Here is a 23,424-nt window from a genome sequence, read left to right on the forward strand (position 1 = left end):
GAAAATTGTTCTCTAGTCTCCTAATCCCTGGTTTTGGGTAGAGTGCGAATAGGCTCTGTTTTGGAAAGGTTTAGAAAACTGAGCAAAGAATGTAACAGGATTGGTGTAAAGTACCTAGGATATTATTTGTAATTTGATGGTACAATGGCACTTACACCGATCAGCCATAACATTATGACCGCTTGCCTAATATTGTTTAGGTCCCACTTGTGCTGCCAAAACAGCCCTGACCCATCAAGGCATGGACTCCACTAGACCTCTGAAGGTGTGCTGTGGTTTCTGGCACCAAGATGTTAGCAGCAGATCATTTAAGTCCTATACGTCGTGAGGTGGGGCCTCCATGGATAGGACTTGTTTGTCCTGCACATCCCACAGATACCGTATTTGCTCGATTATAAGACGACCCTGATTATAAGACGACCCCCCAAAATCTGAATATTAACTTAGGAAAAAAAGAAAAAGCCTGAATATAAGACGACCCTAAAGGAAAAAAGTTTTACTAGTAAATGTTAATTCATGTAAACTATTTTTTTTAATAAAAGCTATGATTGAGAAAAATATTTTTTTTTGTTTTTATTTCTTGTATTTTCCAACCTGTCCCCCAGTTACGCACATCTGCCCCCAGGCTTGCCACACCAATATGGCACTGTGGCCCATGATATGCCTTTTAACCCTCTATATGCCACTGTGCCCCATGGTATGCCTTATACCCCTATATCCCATTCTGGCATTTAGGGGGTTAAAATGCATATTATGGGGCAGAGTGGCATATAGGGAGGTATAAGGCATTCCAGGAGGCAGAGTGGCATTAAGGGAGTTAAAAGGCATTATATAGAGCACTCTGCCTCCAGAAATGCCTTATACCCCTATATGCCACTCTGGCATTTAGGGGGTTAAAAGGCATATTATGGGGCAGAGTGGCATATAGGGAGGTATAAGGCATTTCAGGAGGCAGAGTGCACTATTAAATGCCCCCTTAACGCCACTCTGCCTCCTGAAATGCCTTATACCTCCCTATATGCCACTCTGCCCCATAATATGCCTTTTAACCCCCTAAGTGCCAGAGTGGCATATAGGGGTGTAAGGCATTCCAGAAATGCCCTACACACACACACACACACACACACACACACACACACACTTACTTACCGGTGCTTCCAATTTCCTGCTTTATTGCTGGGGCAGCGGGTTGACGTCTCATTCCGCGGCAGCCGGAAGGAGGTGGAGTTGGCAGCGGGGGTTTGTATGCGTCCGTCGCAAATACCTTCCCCGGCTGTCAGAGATCAGGAACTCTGGAACTCTGATCTCTGACAGTCGGGGAAGGTATTTGCGACGGACGCATACAAACCCCCGCTGCCAACTTTACCTCCGGAAGCACCGGTAAGTGTGTGTGTGTGTGTGTGGGGGGGGGGCGACGATAGGAGGATCCAGGTCCCCTGCAGCGGTGCGGGGGATCTGGATCTTAGTCTCCTAATCAGACCTCTATTTGAGGTCTGATTAGAAGACGACCCCGATTATAAGACGAGGGGTATTTTTCAGAGCATTTGCTCTGAAAAAAACCTCGTCTTATAATCGAGCAAATACGGTAATTGATTGGATTGAGATCTAGGGAATTTGAAGGCCAAATCAACACCCTGAACTCAATGTTGTGTTCGTCAAACCATTCCTGAACCATTTTTGCTCTGTGGCAGGTCGCATAATCCTGCTTAGTTAGGTGGTGCTTGTCAAAGTAACATCCACATGAATGGCAGGACCCATGGTTTCCCAGCAGAACATTACCCAAAGCACCACACTGCCTCCATTGGCTTGCCTGCTTCTCATAGTGCATCCTGGTGCCATGTTTTCTCCAGGTAAGCGACGCACATGCACCAGGCCATCCATGTGATGTAAAAGAAAATGGGATTCATAAGACCAGGCCACCTTCTTCTATTGCTCCGTTTTATGGCTGATCAGTGTATATCAAAACCGGTGTAAATTGAATAAGCCTAGGATCAGGGGTGATTAAGGAGGCCCTCCCAGGACCAAGCCTAGGGTCACTAATGCGTGGGTACAATTTTTTTTATGGAGTCCCCAGGTGTGTGTGGCTATATTGCTAACCCCCCTTAACAAACATAGGAACTCAAACCACACCCATTTTATATGGCAATCACTCCACCTCTTTGCCGCTCCCGATTTCACCACGTACCATGTCTTGCCGCAGCAATCAGGTTGCAGTCATAGGACTTGCTGCAGCAGCCAGATTGCATCCACAGGACTTGCTCAGCACCCAAGTTACATCTAAACGACTTGCCCAGCATCTAGACTGTACTCATAGGGCTTCCCCAGCACCCAAATTGCATAGATAGGGCTTGCCTCAGCGCACAGATTACATCCACAGGACTTGCTCACCCAGGTTGCATCCACAGCAGTGTCATCTCCAGATTTCATATTTGGGGGGGGGGGCATGGGAGGACAGAGACCAATGTGGGTGTGGGGGGGCAATTATAAAAGCTACATATATATATATATATATATATATATATACCGTATTTGCTCAATTATAAGACGACCCCCCCAAATCTGAATATTAATTTATGAAAAAAAGAAAAAGCCTGAATATAAGATGACCCTATAGGAAAAAAAAAAAATTACCAGTAAAAGTTAATTCATGTAAACTATGTGAACAATTTTTTTAAATAAAAGCTATGATTTTTTTTATTTCCTTTTTTTCAACCTGCCCTTCCCCCCAGTTATGCACATCTGCCGCCTGGCTTGACTCTCTGCCCCAGAAATGCCTTATACCCCCTATATGCCACTGTGCCCCATGATATGCCTTTTAACCCTCTAAATGCCAATGTGCCCCATGATATGCCTTTTGACCCTCTAAATGCCACTGTGCCCCATGATATGCCTTTTGACCCCCTATGTGCCACTCTGGCATTTAGGGGGTTAAAAGGCATATTATGAGGCAGAGTGGCATATAGGGAGGAATAAGGCCCCTGCTTTTGGGAGGTATAAGGCATTAAGTGGGTTAAAAGGCATTTCACAGAGCACTCTGCCTCCAGAAATGCCTTATGCCCCCCATTTAACACCCCCTCCCTCCTTACTTACCGGAGCTTCTGAGTCCCCGGTGCATAGTACCGTGTAGAGCTCTACGCGATTCGCGTAGACAACTTCCGCTGCAGCCGGGAGGAAGTGTGGCTAGCGGCGGGGGTTGTCTGTGTCCATCGCGCAGACCTTCCCCGGCTGTCAGAGATCACGGGGACTCAGAAGTACCGGTAAGTGTGTGTGTGTGGGGGGAGACAGGAGGATCCAAGTCTCCTGCATCGCTGCGGGGATCTGGATCTTAGTCTCATAGTCAGACCTAGTTAAGGTCTGATTATAAGACAACCCCGATTATAGGACGAGGGGTATTTTTCAGAGCATTTGCTCTGGAAAAAACTTCGTCTTATAATCGAGCAAATACGGTACATATATATATATATATATATATATATATATATATATATAGATATATATATAGATATATATATAGATAGATATAGATATAGATATATATAGATATAGATATATAGATATATATATATCTATAGATATAGATATAGATATATATAGATATAGATATATAGATATATATATATCTATATATATATATATATATATATAGCTATATAGATATATATATAGATATATCTATATATAGTATTTCACAAAAGTGAGTACACCACTCACATTTTTGTAAATATTTTTTATATCTTTTCATGTGAAAACACTGAAGAAATTACACTCTGCTACAATGTAAAGTAGTGAGTATACAGCCTGTGTAACTTGGCAATCTTCTTATAGCCTAGGCCATCTTTATATAGAGCAACAATTTTTTCTTTGAGATCCTCAGAGGGTTCTTTGCCATGAGGTGCTATGTTGAACTTCCAGTGACCAGTGTGAGAGAGTGTGAGGGCGATAACACCAGATTTAACACGACTGCTCCCCATTCACATCTGAGACCTTGTAACACTAATGAGTCACATGACACGGGGAAGGAAAATGGGTAATTGGGCCCAATTTGGACATTTCCACTTAGGGCTGTACTCACTTTTGTTGCCAAAGTTTAGACATTAATGGCTGTGTGTTGAGTTATTTTGAGGGGACAGCAAATTTACACTGTTATACAGGCTGTACACTGAGTACTTTTAACCCCTATATGCCACTCTGCCTCCCTGATATGCCTTATACGCCCTATATGCCACTGCACCCTTGATATGCCCTCAGATATGCCCTTCTACCCCCCAAATATGCCACTGTGCCCACCCTGAAATGCCTTATAACCCCGATATGCCACTCTGCACCCCTGATATGCCTTATACCTCCTCCTACGGTGGATCTTCCTCTCTGGCAGCCAGTGAACATTGCACAATGCACGCAGACCACCTGCACTATGCTGGCCAATACTTCAGTCGGGGCTTCTATGGTGGAGCACCGGAAGGTCACATCACGCTGGTGCTCCATCATTGAAGCCCTGGCGAAAGTGGAGGACAGTAGTGGAGATTGTCTGCGCGCACCGAACAGACACCCCCCCCACCGGCTGTCACAAAGGAGGATCCGGGTCCCCTGCAGTGCTGCGTGGGATCTGGATCTATTTGAGGTCAGATTATAAAACGAGGGGTATTTTTCAGAGCATTTGCTCTGAACAAAACCCTCATCTTATAATCGATAAAATCGATTCAACTAATCGATAATGAAAGTTGTTGACAACAATTTTCATTATCGATTATTATTGATTTTATCGATTAGTTGTTGCAGCCCTAATATATATATATATATATATATATATATAAATATTTTTATGAGTAAGTCCTAAAATTAAGTTAAAATCTTGCATGTTAAAATGCCCATGGGGTGTCTACTTTTAAAAAATGAATGATTTGATGGGGTAAATTGAATTGACCAGGTTCAACAATGCCCCAATTAACACACAGGGAAGGATAACCACATGTTTAATTTCCAATTTGAAAAATGCACACGTCCCAAATGTGGCCTTTTAGCCCCCAAACAATATGACAAACCCATGCATGTGGGGTATCACATATTGGGGTGTTGTGTGACATGATCTGTAAAATCATACTTAAAGTACAACATGTGCGGGAAAAATACACACAAAAAATATTACTGCAAACTTTGACAAAGGCTGCTGGTAGAATTAGTGCATGAAAAACGTTAAAATACCAGCACCCTGCTTGTGCCATCTTGGTCCCCAAGGCTTAAACACCCTGCTTTTGCCATCTTTGCCTTTCCACAAATCAATTATACATCTATGATACACAAACACTTTTACAGTCACTCACTAATTCACACTTTCATTCAAACAATTCATTTACACAATCATTTATTCTCTCACTCTTTCACACAAATCATTTACACATATTCATTAACCCCTTCAGTCCCCTATAGACGTACCGGTACATCCATACAACGCATCTCAAGAAACCCCTATGGATGTACCAGTACGTCCTGACCTTCTTTCAGCTGCAGGGACACATCCGGCTACATCCAGCTTCTCACATGCTGAAACACAAATCAGCAAAAAAAAAAAAAAGTGTTAGTGATTTTTGTTAACAATAAAAAATCACTAAAATAATACAATAAATAATAGAAAAAAAAACAATAAAGTGAGCTAAGTGATGTCATTGTAACATCACTGGCATCAATAACATGTTCAAGAGGTCCCCAAGAGGACCTCTAACCATACTGCACTGATAATTTTTAAAAGAAAGCTCTATCTCTCCTTGAAAAAACAATATATAGTTTACATGGGTATTCGCAGGGAAGGAGAATAATCGCTGAACCGACATACCACAAAAAACCCTGCGACCCTCTCACACATCCACACAATACATCCACACATTCATTCATACTCTCACTCATCCAGACAATTCATCCACACATTAATTCATTCTCTCACTCATTTACAAAATTAATCCACACATTAATTAATTCATTCTCTCACTCATTCACGCAATGCATCCACACATTAACTCATTATTTCACTCTGTCACAGTGGTGTCAGTGGGGGGGCAGAGGGGGCCATCTTTTTTTTTGCAGCCAGGAGGAAGCACTAGACGCGGAGGAGAGAGAGGGGCACCAAGAGGTCGCTCAAGTTTTTAGCAACCGCTCGGCACCTCTCACTCTTCTCAGCGAGGCTTCTGTCTTCAGTGTCTTCATCATGGTGACGGCGATTCATCCTGAGCGCCGGAATATTGCTTCATATTCCGGTGCTCAGCAGTGAAGCTGAGCACACCGCGGCAAAGACACTGAAGATAGAAGCTTCGCGCTCCCACTACAGGACGTCTGAAGGTAAGTGAACTACAAAGGGGGGAGAGGGAGAGGGTAGATAGTAAGAAGGAGGGGGAGGGGGTAGATAGTAAGAAGGAGAGGGGGGTAAATAGTAAGAAGGAGGGGGAGAGGGGGTAGATAGTAAGAAGGAGGGGAGAGGGGGTAGATAGTGAGAATAGGGGGAGAGGGGGTAGATAGTGAGAAAAGGGGGATAGGGGTAGATAGTGAGGGGGGTAGATAGTGAGAAAAGGGGGAGGGGCAGATAGTGAGAAAAGGGGGAGGGGTAGATAGTGAGAAGGGGGAGAAGGGGTAGATAGTGAGAAAATTGGGTAATAAGAATATTAAAATAAAGTCAGCCAGAATGAGTGAGAGAATGAACAAATTAATTTGTGTATGAATTGTGTAAATGAGTTAGAGAATAAATGAATTAGTGTGAAAGAACTGTGTGAATGAGTAAAAGAATTAATGAATTTGTGAGAGTGCATTTATAAATATGTGTTACTAAATTGTGTGAAAGAGTGAGAAAATTAATGATTATGTGAATTAGTGAGTGACTGTAAAAGCGTCTGTGTATTCTAGATATACTGTATTTGCTCGATTATAAGACGACCCTGATTATAAGACGACCCCCCAAAATCTGAATATTAACTTAGGAAAAAAGGAAAAAGCCTGAATATAAGACGACCATAAAGGAAAAAAGTTTTACCAGTAAATGTTAATTCATGTAAACTATTTTTTTTAATAAAAGCTATGATTGAGAAAAACATTTTTTTTGTTTTTATTTCCTTGTATTTTCCAACCTGTCCCCCAGTTACGCACATCTGCCCCCAGGCTTGCCACACCAATATGGCACTGTGGCCCATGATATGCCTTTTAACCCTCTATATGCCACTGTGCCCCATGGTATGCCTTTTGACCCCCTATGTGCCACTCTGCCTCCAGAAATGCCTTATACCCCTATATCCCATTCTGGCATTTAGGGGGTTAAAATGCATATTATGGGGCAGAGTGGCATATAGGGAGGTATAAGGCATTCCAGGAGGCAGAGTGGCATTAAGGGAGTTAAAAGGTATTGTATAGAGCACTCTGGCTCCAGAAATGCCTTATACCCCTATATGCCACTCTGGCACTTAGGGGGTTAAAGCCATATTATGGGGCAGAGTGGCATATAGGGAGGTATAAGGCATTTCAGGGGGCAGAGTGCTCTATTAAATGCCCCCTTAACGCCACTCTGCCTCCTGAAATGCCTTATACCTCCCTATATGCCACTCTGCCCCATAATATGCCTTTTAACCCCCTAAGTGCCAGAGTGGCATATAGGGGTATAAGGCATTCCAGAAATGCCCTATGCCCCCATTTAACACACACACACACACACACTTACTTACCGGTGCTTCCAATTTCCTGCTGTATTGCCGGGGCAGCGGGTTGACGTCTCCTTCCGCTGCAGCCGGAAGGAGGTGGAGTTGGCAGCGGGGGTTTGTATGCGTCCGTCTCGCATACCTTCCCCGGCTGTCAGAGATCAGAGTTTCCCGCACCGGTGCCGAACTCTGATCTCTGACAGTCGGGGAAGGTATGCGAGACGGACGCAGACAACCCCCGCTGCTAGCCACACCTCCTTCCGGCTGCAGCGGACGCTGTCTACGCGGATCGCGTAGACGTCAACCCGCTGCCCCGGCAATACAGCAGGAAGCACCGGTAAGTGTGTGTGTGGGGGGGTGTTAAATGGGGGGGGGAGACAGGAGGATCCGGGTCTCCTGCAGCGGTGCGGGGGATCTGGATCTTAGTCTCATAATCAGACCTCTACTTGAGGTCTGATTAGAAGACGACCCCGATTAGAAGACGAGGGGTATTTTTCAGAGCATTTGCTCTGAAAAAACCTCGTCTTATAATCGAGCAAATACGGTAATAGTCATTTTTGGAAAGGTAAAGGTGGCACAGGGAAGGGTGTTTATGGGATAAAAGGTGGCACAGGTAGCGTGTTTATGGGACAAAGATGTCATATGCTGGGCTGTTTGGGGACAACAATTGCAAGTCCTATGTGTGTTATCTGTGTGCTGGTCAGGCAGTGTGGACAGCAGGGCTTTGGGGTGTGCAACCTGTGATCTTTGCCTGAAATTTAGGGAGTTTTATGTATACCTTTAATGCAGAGATTTTCTGTGAATTCCACTTGATCTATACCTGCAAAGCTATTTGTGTTATTCTGTTGCTCTATATCTGCTATGCTATGTTTCCATACATTATTTTTGTATACCTGCAAATATGGAGCTTGTTTGTCTTATTCAGTTGATGGATATCTGCAAAGTTGTTTTCATGTATTGTTTATTTGATCTATACCCTCAGTGCTGAGTTTACATGTGATTTCCAGTTGATCTATAACTGCAATGCTGGGTTTGTGTGTTCTGTTGAGCTATACCTGCTATGCTATGTTTCCATACATTATTTGTGTATACCTGGAAATACAGAGTTTTATGTCTTATTCATGCACGTGCTGTTGACATGTGTTTATTTGATCTATACCTGAACTGCAGGGATTAAGTAAAGGAGAGGTATGGCTTAGTGAATGAGGGACAAATGGACTCTGGGGATGAGTACAGGCAGTGGCGTTACTACAGGGGGGCAATTTCCCCCCGTAGGTTATTCCTTGCCCCCCCATGTTGCCCCCCTGCCGAATTTGGAACCACCCAGGACAGTCCCGCAATTGGACTTTAAGTCCCGGGCAGCCTCAAACGCTTTTTTTTTTTTTAATGCAGAGGAGAGAGAGGGGTGCCTAGCAACCGCTCGGCCCCCCTCAGTCTCCTCCACGAGGCCTCTACTTCCGTTGTGGTGCCAGCGTTTCATGCTGAGCGCCAGCATATGACGTCAGTGAAGCAGCGAGTGCCGCAGCAGAGCAGGAAGATGGAAGCCTCATTCTTCGGTCGTAGGACTTAAAGGTGAGTGAACTACAAAGGGGGAGAGGGTAGATAGTAAGTAGGGAAAAAGGAGTGAGATGGGTTAGAAAGTGATAAGGGAGGCAGGAGGGGTAGAAAGTGATAAGGGAGGGAGTTGGGGTAGAAAGTGATAAGGGAGGGAGAAAGAGGGTAGTAAGAATATTAAATTGAATTACGAATGAGTGAGATGCATTGCCTGAATGAGGGAGAGCATGAGTTAATGTGTGGCTGAATTGTCTGAATGAGGGAGAGCATGAGTTAATGTGTGGATGAATTGTCTGAATGAGGGAGAGCATGAGTTAATATGTGGATGAATTGTCTGAATGAGGGAGAGCATGAAGTAATGTGTGGATGAATTGTCTGAATGAGGGAGAGCATGAGTTAATATGTGTATGAATTGTCTGAATAAGGGAGAGCATGAGTTACATAGTTACATAGGCTGAAAAAAGACATGTGTCCATCAAGTTCAGGAGAAGAAGCTAAAAGAAGAATTGGCCAGGACCGGGGTCCCCAACTCATTAGAAAGGCTTATTCAGTTGTCTCTGCAGATTGACAGGCGTTTACGGGAAAGGAGAGAGGTTCATCGGTCTACTATTCCTCTGTTCCTGTCCCTACTACTACTGGTCCCACTCCTTATGAGGAGCCCATGCAGATAAGTTTTACCCCTGGACCCCTTAGTTCGCAAGAAACTTATGCTTTTAGTCTGGACATTATGCGCGCACTTGTCTCATCCGTCCTACCAAGCGTATAGGTAAGACTGTTTCTGAACCCACTATTACCATATGTAATAAGGCTGGCCTCCTGACCATCTTTCTACAGTGGAACACTAAGCCAATCTCCCTATCGGCTATAATTGATTTAGGCGCCAGCGGCTGTTTCATGGATCTCAACCTGGCTAAGATCCTGTCTGTACCCACTCGTTCCAACACCAAGCCCTTATTTGTTCAAGCCGTCGATGGAAGTCTTCTCTCCTCGGGACCTGTGATCTCTGAAACCATTCCTGCTCAGATGAACGTCGGTCTTCGTCATCATGAATCGTTGTTCCCGCTCATCCTGGGTATCACTTGGCTTTGGACACATAACCCTGCTATTGATTGGTCTACGGGAACGGTTTCCCTTACATCTAACTACTGACAAATATCCTGTTTCTCGGCACCCCTGGTGCTCACTGCACCAGGCTCCTGCAATGATTCTGTCAAGGCCACACCTATGGTGCCAGAACAGTATAGTGATTTCGAAGAGGTCTTCTGTAAAAAAAAGCTGCCAAACAATAACCCCCTCACCGTGTGTATGATTGCCCCATAGACTTATTACATGGCTCTCCCATCTCCTTTGGGAGGATCTTTCCCTTATCGGAATCTGAACTAAAACATTTTAAGGAATATCTTGATGAATATTTAAGGAAGGGGTTTATCTGACCTTCTACCTCACCAGCAGGAGCCAGCATATTCTTTGTTGAAAAGAAAGATGGTTCCCTTCGCCTGTGCATCGATTACAGGGAACTCAATGAAATTACCATAAAGAATCGGTATCCATTACCACTAATTCCTGAACTTCTGGACAGAGCCTGCTCCGCCTCCAAATTCTCCAAGCTCGGTCTCCAAGGGGCATATTGTGATACCTACCGTGTCCGTCGCGGTCCATCACAGATCAGCTGCTGGTGAGTGGCTCTCGCACGGTGATGCACGCACGTCCTCCCTTGGCTTTGTTTCCCGACTTTGATCCTGTGCTGCCTGCCCCGACCTTGGAATTTCCTGACCACGTTTTACTGCCGCTGAGCCTGTGCTGCCTGTTTGCCTTGGACTTACTGCCTAGCATTTCGCTCTGTGGCTACGCTACCGTCTCTGCATATTGGGTGCATCACCTGTTGTCCTAGGTCCAGCATAACACATATAACCTAGTCCGCATCAGGGAGGGTGATGAATGGAAGACTGATTTTCGAACTAGGTATGGGCATTTCGAATATACTGTGATGCCCTTCGGCCTTTGTAATGCTCGGGCCACCTTCCAGTATTTTCTAAATGATGTATTTAGGGACTTTCTGGACATCTTCATGGTGGTGTACCTTGATGACATTCTCATCTTTTCGTCATCACTCTCAGTACTGCTTCATCTTCGTGAGAATGGTCTACACGCCAAATTGGAAAAATGTGTATTTGAAACTACCTTGATCAAGTTTCTTGGATTTATTGTTACCCCCAAACCCATCCAGATGGATCCTAAGAAGATCTCTGTAATCAAGGACTGGCCTGTACCCTCCTCCAAAAAAGAGGTACATATTATTCAACCACTCACCGCTCTCATTAAATAAGATACTCCGTTCCGCTGGTCTCCACAGGCACAAGATGCATTTGAAAGGCTTAAAGAAAAATTCATGTCTGCACCGATTCTTGTCCTCCCTGATCCATCTTCTCCTTATTTTGTTGAGGTGGATGCGTCCAGTAGTGCTTTAGGAGCTGTGCTCTCACAAAGACGGGGCGAGAGACAACTTCTACACTCCATCGCTTATTACTCAAGGAAACTATTGGTTGCAGACTTAAATTGTGATGTTGGAGAACTCTTGGCTATTAAAGTAGCTCCGGAAGAGTGGCATCACTTGTTGGAAGGAGCTATACATCCCGTTACCATTTACACTGACCATTGTAATTTGGAATACCTTAGATCTGCACGACGCCTGCACCCTCCTCAAGCAAGATGGGCGTTATTCTTTTCGCCTTTCCAACTCCATATCAACTACCTCCCTGGTTCCAAGAACACAAAAGCCGAACACAAAAGCCGCCTCGGCTCCAAGACTCCGGTTCCCTTGGAGGCCATACAGGAAACTGTTCTTCCAGCAACATGTTTTGTCTTCACTATTGGATTTAATCAAGACTGTTACTTCCACCTCCTCCCAGAATTCTGAAACCCAAGAATTGGATTTAGGTGTAATTATTTCTGAGGATTTAAAGGTAGGCAGACAATGCAGTAGAGCAGCAGGTAATGCTAGCAGAATGCTTGGTTGTATAGCGAGAGGTATTAGCAGTAGAAAGAGGGAAGTGCTCATGCCGTTGTACAGATCACTGGTGAGACCTCACTTGGAGTATTGTGTACAGTACTGGAGACCATATCTCCAGAAGGATATAGATATGTTGGAGAAAGTTCAGAGAAGGGCTACTAAAATGGTTTATGGATTACAGGATAAACATTACCAGGACAGGTTAAAGGATCTTAACATATATAGCATGGAAGAAAGATGTGACAGGGGGGATATGATAGAAACATTCAAATACTTAAAGGGAATCAACAAAATAAAGGAAGAGAGTTTATTTAAAAGGAGAAATAGTACCACCACCAGGACTAACAGGCCTGCTGAGTGCGGAGATGGGACACCATCAGTGGCAGCTATGGCAGGAGAAATAAGCCAGTATCAGGAATGGGTAGTGGAGAAGTTCCACACCAGACTGCAGAGAAGGTTGGCAATCTACCGAGTCACCCCATCTGGAGAAGCAGTCTGGAGGACGGTGAGCGAGATGGAGAGGCAGCTAACCTGGGACTCAGATCTAAGGATGAATTTAATGCAGAGAGATAACACTTCCAAGTGGGAAGCTCTGTTATGGGATGTTGAGAGTCGATGTTGCCCTGGCGATAGGAGGAAGAAGCATGCCTGGAACGGAGAGCCATGATTCGGTTAGAGCTGTGGGAAGATGACGCAGAAAATTGGTACAGCTAGCGAGGCAAGATCCTGCCCACTCCAGAACAGTGCTTCGGGGAGATGATTAAGCTGTGGCTTTGCTTGCTGAGATGGCAAGCCACTGAGGAGGAAGTAGTCAAATTGAAGTGGGTGGTGGTAAAGGAACTCTGGGACCTATACCGAGCATTGTCTTGGGCTGCAGGCCGGCTGGAGTTAAGGTCAGAAAGTCACAATTCTCTGGAAGGTGTTTGGCGGCTCTGGCCTGGATTGGGAGGCTTTTGAAGAGGAAGAAGACTTTGGTAGCTCTGAGACATACTGTGTGTCAGGACCCGGGCGAGCAGGTCTGGTAGGAGTTGAGGCAGAGAGACGGAGCTGAGGCAGAGAGACGGGAGCTGAGGCAGGTACAGGCTCGGGAGCTGAGGCAGGTACAGGCTCGGGAGCTGAGGCAGGTACAGGCTCGGGAGCTGAGGCAGGTACAGGCTCGGGAGCTGAGGCAGAGAGACCGGAGCTGAGGCAAGTACAGGCTCGGGTGCAGGTACAGGCTCGGGTGCAGGGACAGGCCCGGGTGCAGGGACAGGCCCGGGTGCAGGGACAGGCCCGGGTGCAGGTACAGGCCCGGGTGCAGGTACAGGCCCGGGTGCAGGTACAGGCCCGGGTGCAGGTACAGGTACAGGCTCGGATGCGGGCCCATTGGCAGGTAAGCCCACTGGCAGGTTCAGGCACAGGTACAGGCTCGGGTGCGGGCCCACTGGCAGGTAAGCCCACAGGCAGGTTCAGGCACAGGCGAGGCCCACTGGCAGGGCGGACGGGAACGGAGGCCCACTGGCAGGGCGGACGGTAACGGAGGCCCACTGGCAGGGCGGACGGTAACGGAGGCCCATTGGCAGGGCGGACGGGAACGGAGTACTACTGGGCCAGGCACGTGTACAGGTTCATGCACGGGTACAGGCTTATGCTCGGGTACTGGATCATGCACGAGTACCGGCTCAGGCACGGATACGGGAACGGGTACAGGCTCAGGCAGGAACGGGCACAGGCTCAGGCTCAGGCACAGGCACGAGTTCAGGCACGGGTACAGGCTCAGGCACGGGTTCAGGCAGAGGCACGGGTTCAGGCACGGGCACGGGTTCAGGCACGGGTTCGGGCACGGGAACAAGCTCAGAGCAAGGCAGTCCTACAACTTCAATGCCAAGGCCCTGACTGAAGGGCAGGACAGGTCTTTTAAAGGCAGGGCTTCACACAGTTCATGAGGCGCAGCTGTACCTGATTAATCAGGTTCTGATCACCCCAGAGGGAGGAGGGTGGCCACTAGTGGTAACAGAAGTATTAGCCTGAAGTATAATTCAGCCATGGTTCAGGCAGCAGAGAGTGGACCCTGTGATACCATAAAAAATATACAATTTATTGACCCTTAAAATTAAAATAATTTCAGTGTAAAGACTTCCATGTACATCAATGTAGGGATTAGTAGAATCGATAAGAAAAGGCTTGTCCTAATTAAGTGAACCCCGACTGGATACTCCCGCTGCTTCCTTCTCCCCATAGCCACCAGGAATACAAGACTTCAATCGTCAGGTTGAGCTAACATCGAAGACAGCAGGAAACACCTCAGGAATCTCTGTGGCATTGTAGCATAGCAATACAGTAACTTAACTGTCCTGAAAATAGAACGGAAGACTTACCCCAATAACAAGGCAAAACTTGTATTGAGGAGAAATAAGCCAGTATCAGGAATGGGTAGTGGAGAAGTTCCACACCAGACTGCAGAGAAGGTTGGCAATCTACCGAGTCACCCCATCTGGAGAAGCAGTCTGGAGGACGGTGAGCGAGATGGAGAGGCAGCTAACCTGGGACTCAGATCTAAGGAGGAATTTAATGCAGGGAGATAACACTTCCAAGTGGGAAGCTCTGTTATGGGATGTTGAGAGTCGATGTTGCCCTGGCGATAGGAGGAAGAAGCATGCCTGGAACGGAGAGCCATGATTCGGTTAGAGCTGTGGGAAGATGACGCAGAAAACCCCGACTGGATACTCCCGCTGCTTCCTTCTCCCCATAGCCACCAGGAATACAAGACTTCAATCGTCAGGTTGAGCTAACGTCAAAGACAGCAGGAAACACCTCAGGAATCTCTGTGGCATTGTAGCATAGCAATACAGTAACTTAACTGTCCTGAATAGAACGGAAGACTTACCCCAATAACAAGGCAAAACTTGTATTGAGGTAAAACATGAACCGACTTTATTGAGAATAGCACAGATGAGTATACACACAAAATAATCAGGAGTATAATCTCATACCAGACAAACCGGCACCTCCATACAGTCACTCTTTCGGGACTATCTCGAGGGTACAAGGATGTTATGTTCCATAAAGTGACCTGTTTCAGCGTCAGGACCCTGAGCGACAGCGTTGGAAACATCCCCAGAAATAGTCTACGCGATCAGGGCAGAGTTCCATAGCCATGGCTGGGTAAATCCCGGTCCCAAAGATGGGTAATAAAACCAGGGTGTAGGGTCTTAGCTGGGATGCGCTGGAGACCAATGGTAGGGTGGTTTCGCACAAAAGGGTTCAGGCAAAAGCGTTGTCAAAAGCAATCCAAAAGGGCGGGTCAGGCAGCAGAGGAGCAGTACGAGAAAGCAAGCCGAGGTCAGGTCAGGAGAGAGTAGGAGAATCCAGTAAGCCGAGATCAAAAACCAGGAGAGCATGTAATACTAAAAAACACTAGAGGGATGTACACTAAGGAATCCTTAGCAGCTCAATATACTGTTCAAGCACCTACTGCAGTAGGTGCAGGAGTCTTATGGGGTTGAAGATCCCGGACCCACCCCTCTGCATCATCTGGTTCCTCCCCCCACCATAGACTGCTATAACACTTATTAGGTAAGTGCTATCCTAGGGCACCGCCTCCCAGCCCCCTCCGATGAAGACACCGCAGCGGATGCCCGGAAACGCCCCCTGCCAACTGTATCATGGAAGTACTTGTGGTACGCAAGGTACTTGAGGCCAGGGGTGCGGACTAGGACACTATGGCGTCGACCCCCATCGGGTCCCTGAGTAAGCGGGGACGGCTCCAGGAGATAGGAACCCCTGTGTGGCATGGTAGTGGGGCCGGGAGCCTCTCCGTAACCACCTCCGAGTGTTTCCCACTACGAGCATAGTGTAACCCCAAAAGTGCAACGTGTTGGTGGGCATAACCACAGTTCCTAGTCACCGTACAGTCCCATGAATTTGCAGCTAGGTCCCAGTCAGGTGCATGGAGCATTTCTGGCCCTATAGAGCACCCATAACCAGCTAGTAAATGGGAGTCTGGTTAGGACAGGTGTGATGGGAACGACCTGTACTCCGACTGGGTACACCCGCCAGACGTTGCTTCCTTTTCCCTATGCCCACCGGGAACACGAAACTTCAACGGTCGGGCAGGACTAGCGTCAAAAACAGCAGGAAACACAGCTCTTTGGGAACCTCCTTTTACTCTTGCTAACAAGTATAATGCAATGTTCTGACATCTCTTAAAGACGCCATATAGAGATGTCCAGACCATCAAAGACTCGCCTACTAGTCTCTCCATTTTCAAAAAATCTATGTTTCTAAAATAAAGCATACTGATTGATGATCACTGTAGCCCAAACACTCTCTTACAGTGAAATTTGAAATCAGGTCTCCATTTGTAATACTGTTTAGTTTTTCCAGTCTACATCAGAGAGAATAAAGTCTCCCAAAATGAAAAAATGGACCCCCTTACAGATCCTACGACTGCCCTACTAACCTGCTTCCTGGAACCATACCCCCAAGAGATGTTGTCCTTACCAGAGATGCAGGCAATGGAGTTGTACATTGAGGACAATGTTAGGAGGGGTTCATCCAGAGTTCCATATGACGGAGAAGGAGGGTGATTTACACCCGTATATCTACTACTGGGGATCACCCGATTAAACGCTTATCCCATTCCTCTGATCATGGGGCTGCTTGACAGGTTATGATGAGCAAAGGTCTTCACAAAGCTAGACCTTTGTGGGGCCTACAGCCTCATCAGGATTCGGTCAGGGAATGAATGAAAAACTGCATTGATGCCCCAGACAGGTCACTAGGAATACACGGTCATGCCTTCTGCCTCTGCAACACTCACACTGTATTTCAGGAGTACATCATTTCAGGTAGTTTATTCTTGTCTATTTGCTAATCCAAACCATGCGTCTTTAAAGTACAAATGCTTGTGTTCCTGGTGTACTCCAGCCATACTAGACTGGCCACAACCTGTTGGGCTAAAACTCCTGCAGTAATTTCTTGGCTTTGCAAACTACTTTAAAAAGCTCAAACGAGCTTACTCAAAAATTGCCACTCCTTTGACCGCTCTAACCAAAAAGGGGTGTGATGTCAAGAATTGACCACCAAATGCCATTGCTTAAAGGAGTGGTTCATGACAGCAACCGTGTTAAGGCACACAGATCCCCAACTGCCCTTTGTCCTTGAAGTGGATGTATGCGACAGCAGGATACATTAGTGTGGTTTCTTCTCGAGATGCTTCATTTCAGCAGAGAGGAGTTATGACATAGGAAACAAGGAGTTGTTAGTAATACCGTATTGATTACAAGACGACCCCCCAAAATCTGAATATTAATTTATGAAAAAAAAGAAAAAGCCTGAATATAAGATGACCCTATAGGAAAAAAGTTTTACCAGTAAATGTTAATTCATGTAAACTATGTGAACAATTGTTTGTTAATAAAAGCTATGATTGAGAAAAATATTTTGTTTTTATTTCCTTTTTTTCAACCTACCCCCCCAGTTATGCACATCCCCCCCAGGCTTGCCACTCTGCCCCAGAAATGCCTTATACCCTCTAAATGCCACTGTGTCCCATGATACGCCTTTTAACCCTCTATATGCCACTGTGCCCCATGATATGCCTTTTGACCCCCTATGTGCCACTCTGCCTCCAGAATTGCCTTATACCCCTATATGCCACTCTGGCTTTTAGGGAGTTAAAAGGCATATTATGGGGCAGAGTGGCATATAGGGAGGTATAAGGCAATTCAGGAGGCAGAGTGGCGTATAGAGGGTTAAAAGGCATTTCTGGAGGGAGAGTGGCATTAAGGGGGTTAAAAGGCATTTCACAGAGCACCCTGCCTCCAGAAATGCCTTAAGCCCCCCATTTAAACACTCCCTCCCCCTCCCTCCTCCAAACTTACCGGTGCTTCTGAGTCCCCGGTGCTTAGTCCGGGCAGCGTGTAGAGCTCTACGCGAATCGCGTAGACAACTTCCTAACGGTAACCTCCGGGAACCGATTGGACTGGATGATTCGAATCAAGGCAGACGCATGGACCGAAGATGTGGGTTCCCAAGACCTATTCTCAGGTCTATCCACTACTACCATGATTACAGTATGTCCATTGGATACAGGTAATTCCACAATAAAGTCCATTGAGACTGAAGACCATGGAGATCGAGGAGTGGGGATGAGTTGTAATAAACCCTGGGGATGTTGATAAGAGGATTTGTTTCGGGTGCATATGTGGCATGTCTTTACATAGTCCTTTACTGTACAGATCATGTGGGGCCACCAAAATTGGCAACGCAGTAGATTAAGGGTTTTGGTTATCCCAGAGTGGCCTGCCAGAGGTGCGTCATGACACATTTAGAGTATGTCACGCACAAAGGTGGAATTAGCAGCTTGCCTTGATGGTAGAAGAGACCCTGTCGTTTTACGGTATCTCGTCGAGTTGGACAGTTTGCTCTGACTTGAAAATAGTCCCGAAGAGAACTGAGAGTCTTTTTTTAGCAACCAGAAAATGCGTGGAAGGTATTACTGGTTGTTTTGGGTTAGGGTTGTCAGGTTCATTAGAGAACTGACGGGAGAGAGCGTCAGCTTTGCCATTTTTGCACCCTAGTCTGTAAGTAATATGGAAGTTGAATCTTGTGAAGAAAAGAGACCACCTGGCTTGGCGAGGATCGTTAAAAATGAGAAATGGATGTTGTGCCCCCTCTAAATGGTGTCTCTATTCTTCCAGTGCGCATTTTATTGCCAACAACTCCCGGTCTCCCACATCATAGTTTCTTTCAGGGGACATTAGCTTACGTGAATAAAAAGCCACAGGATGGAGTAAGTCTTTACTTCCTTGTCTCTAAGAGAGAAAAGCACCTATCGCTACCGTAGAGGCGTCAACCTCTACAACAAAAGGTAGTTCAGGATTGGGGTGTATCAGGATTGGTGCGGAAGTAAATCTTTGTTTCAGGGTGGTAAAAACCTCTTCGGCACTAGTATTCCACAGAAATTTGGTGGTCTTGGACGTAAGGGACGTGAGGGGCACAACAATTCTGAAGAAGTTACTAATAAAACGTATAAAAATTAGCTAAACCGATGAAATGTACCTCCTTACGAGATTGTGGTCGGGGCCATTGTTCAATTGCCTGTACTTTGGCCTTGTCCATCTTGATCCCTTCAGAGGAAACGCAGAATCCCAAAAATTCAATCTGGGCAGCCTCAAATTGGCATTTCTCTAATTTGGTGAAGAGACGATGGGAGCGAAGACGAGTAAGGACCTGACGAACGTGATTACGATGCTCTTGAGGCGTAGATGAGAAGATCAAAATATCATCCAAGTACACCACCACAATCCTGTCTAATAAATCTCGAAAAATGTCATTAACAAAGTTCTGGAAAGTCGCTGGAGCGTTACAGAGTCCGTACGGCATGACTAAATACTCAAAATGGCCGTATCGGGTGCGGAAGTCTTCCACTTGTGGCGCTCTTTGATTCAGACGAGATTATATGCCCCTCGAAGGTCTAATTTAGTAAAGATGGTAGCTTGTTTAAGTCATTCAAAACGTTCAGGAATAAGTGGAAGAGGGTACCGATTCTTTACAGTTACATAGTTACATAGTTATATAGGCTGAAAAAAGACATGCGTCCATCAAGTTCAGCCTTTCCTATATCTGTTAATTTGTTCCTGTTGATCCAAAAGAAGGCAAAAAACCCCGTTTCGCTCTTTCCAATTTTGCACTAACCAGGGAAAAAATTCCTTCTTGACCCCAAAATGGCAGTCAGATTTCTCCTTGGATCAATAAGCCGTTTCCCCATAATTAAAGATTATATCCCTGAATATTTACAGTTTTCCAAGCATCCATGGGACGATGGCCCATATCTGGTGGGACTGCACTCTATTATCTTCCTTTTGGTCCGAAGTTTTCGCACTCAATCATTTGCTCCCAGTCTCGATTGTCACTTCCGTCTCGGTCGCCCTCCTGGATATGCTCCCCCCTGACCTGGATTCTCCTTGTCGTAAGTTCCTTATACACCTCCTCCTAGCTGCTAAAAGTTGCATTGCCAGAAGGTGGAAGAACCCTGCACCTCCTCCATCCATCCATTAAACAGCCTAGGGCTGCAACTAACAATTATTTTAATAATCGATTAGTTGGCCGATTATTTTTTCAATTTATTGATTAATCGGATAAAAAAAATGCAATTTTTTAAAATTTAAAATAATGTAATAAAAAAAAACTTACAATTTACACTTTCATCTCTTTATTGTAATGGCCTCTCTCTCTATTCACCTTCTTATTTTACTCACATAATAATAAAAGCTACAAGAACCCAAACACAGTTTCTCAAACTAGGTTTTATTACAAAGTTATTAGTAAATAATAATTCATATGTTAACTATTTTTCATATTTAATAAAAACTGAGAAAAAAGCCTTGTTTATATTTTATTAACCAAACTGCCCCCAGTATGCACATCTGACCCCCAGCTTGCTACTCTTCCTCTATATATGCCTTATACCTCCTATTTGCCAGAGATTCCACTGTGCCCCCGATATGCCTTATACTCCTTATATGCCAGTGATATGCAACTGAGCCCCCTGATATACCTTTTACCCCCCGATATATCTTATGCCCCCCTAATATCCCCTATATGCCCCTGTGCCCCCTGATATGCCTTATAACTTCCAATATGCCACTCACCCCCATTTACACCTTATACCTCCCTATATGCCACTGTGCACCCTGATATGCCACTCCGCCCCCCCCATAAATGCCCTGCACCACCCTGAAATTCATTATACTCCCTGATTCACCACTCTGCCTCCCTCAGATATGCCACTCTGAAACTCATTATTGTCCCGGTCGGTACCGGCAAGAGTTTGCCCGTACACGGCAAACTCCGGGATCCCGGGCTGCACCCTCAGGTCCCGGCAAACACAGGCAAGCCGATGCCTGTGAACGCCGGGGTCACGGGTCACGGTCTCGGTTCCCGGCAAACACAGGCAAGCTGATGCCTGTGAACACCGGGCTCCGAGATCGCGTGTCACTGACTCGGATCCCGGCAGACACAGGCAAGCCGATGCCTGTGAACGCCGGGCGCCGAAGTCTAGTGACAGACACGGATCTCGGCAGACACAGGCAGGCTGATGCCTGTGATCCACCGAGCTCCGCAGCATATAGGGCGTCCTCCGGGGATCTTCCTACTACACTACAGCAGCCTGCCTGCAGCAGTGGAGACCCCCGGAGTTCTGGCGCCAGATTTAAAAGTCAGGAAGTTCTCTAGCCAGTTACCCTGTTGGGGTCTTTATGCTCGGTTGTGTTTTGAGTTACTTCCAGTTATTTTGACCCTTTGCTTGCTTGACCTCTCTTTGCCTGCTGATTTTGTACTGTGCCTTGCTGATCTTATTGCTGAACCTCGGATTGTCTGACTACCCTCTCTGGATCTCGACCACGGCTTACCTGACTACCCTCTCTGGATCTCGACCACGGCTTACCTGACTACCCTCTCTGGATCTCGACCACGGCTTACCTCTCTGGATCTCGACCTCGGCTTGTCCATATCCTGCCTCGGCTATCCAGTCTTTGCCAAGCCTTACACCTTGTACTGCCAACTCCGTATCTTCTACCTATACCTACCTTACCTGGCCTCCTTGCTGTTGGGATCATCTAAAGGAGGGGTTTGGGTTCATGGAGAACTGGGCCGACTTCTCTGTCGGATACAGGCTCTACGGTAGGGACGGGCTGCACCTCAATGGGGAGGGTGCAGCTGTGCTCGGGGAGAAGATGGCCAGAAGGGTGGAGGAGTGTTTAAACTAGGGAAAGGGGGGGAGGGAAACTACAATATAGAAGGGGAAGATACTATAGCTAGAGAGCTGGGGCTTATAACTGTACCAGGGGGTGGAGCGGAGGGAGGGGTTAGAATAGTTAATAGGGATAGGCTTCGTAGGAGAAAAAACCATACACCTCTAAATTGTATGCTTACTAATGCCAGAAGTCTGACCAATAAAACTGGCGAACTGGAGTTAATAATGTCTGCAGAAAATTATGACATAGTGGGTATAACAGAGACATGGTTGGATGATAGCTATGACTGGGCGGTTAACATACAGGGTTATAGTCTATTCAGGAAGGATCGAAAAAAACGAAAAGGGGGAGGAGTTTGCCTTTATGTAAAGTCCAGCCTAAAGGCCACACTGCGGGAGAATATATGTGAGGGAAATGATGATGTGGAGTCATTATGGGTAGAAATATATGAAAAGAAAAATAATAAAATACTGATCGGGGTTTGCTATAAGCCACCAAATATAATTGAAGCAGCAGAAGATCAATTATTAAAGCAAATAAACAAGGCAGCAAATCACAATGAGGTGGTTATTATGGGGGACTTTAACTATCCCGACATAAACTGGGAAACCGAGACCTGTGAATCTCATAAAGGAAACCGCTTTCTGACTATAAGTAAAGATAATTATCTGTCCCAAATGGTACAGGACCCAACCAGAGGGGGCGCTCTACTGGACTTAATATTAACCAACAGACCTGACAGAGTCACTAATGTGCAGGTCAGAGGGCACCTAGGAAATAGTGATCACAATATAATACATTATAACTTGTCGTTCAATAAGGGAACTCTTAGAGGAGCCACAAGAACTATGAACTTTAGGAAGGCAAAGTTTGATCAACTAAGAGAAGCCCTTAACACTGTAAATTGGGAAAATGTCCTCAAAAACAAAAGCACAGATACTAAATGGGAGATTTTTAAAAATATCTTAAATTCTCACTGTGAAAAGTACATACCGTATGGGAATAAAAGAGTCAGGAACAAGAGAAAACCAATGTGGATAAATAAAAATGTAAAGGTGGCAATAAATGGCAAAAAATGCATTTAAGCTACTAAAACAGGAAGGCAGTGAGGAAGCACTAAGAAGCTATCGGGAAAAAAATAAAATATGTAAAAATCAGATAAAAGCAGCAAAAGTGGCAACAGAAATACTCATTGCCAAAGAGAGTAAAACAAACCCCAAAATGTTCTTTCACTATATAAATAGTAAAAAGGTTAAAAATGAAAGCGTCGGCCCCTAAAAAAGTAATGAGGGAGACGTTATAGACGGGGATCAGGAAAAAGCGAATCTATTAAATATATTCTTCTCTGCTGTATTCACAGAGGAAAATGAAATGCCAGGTAATATACAGCAGGATGAGATAAATGCCCCAGTACATGTCGCCTGTCTAACCCAGGAAGAAGTGCAGTGCC

General features: G+C 45.7%; 1 long non-coding RNA gene across 1 annotated transcript in view; it reads left to right on the forward strand.

Moving 5' to 3' along the window:
- Positions 1–23,424, forward strand: part of LOC128469323 (uncharacterized) — a 173,484-nt gene that overhangs the window by 138,314 nt on the left and 11,746 nt on the right. The gene's annotated exons all lie outside the window — the stretch shown is intronic.

The sequence above is a fragment of the Spea bombifrons genome, chromosome 11 (genome assembly GCF_027358695.1).
Source record: "Spea bombifrons isolate aSpeBom1 chromosome 11, aSpeBom1.2.pri, whole genome shotgun sequence".
Lineage (NCBI taxonomy): Eukaryota > Metazoa > Chordata > Amphibia > Anura > Pelobatidae > Spea > Spea bombifrons.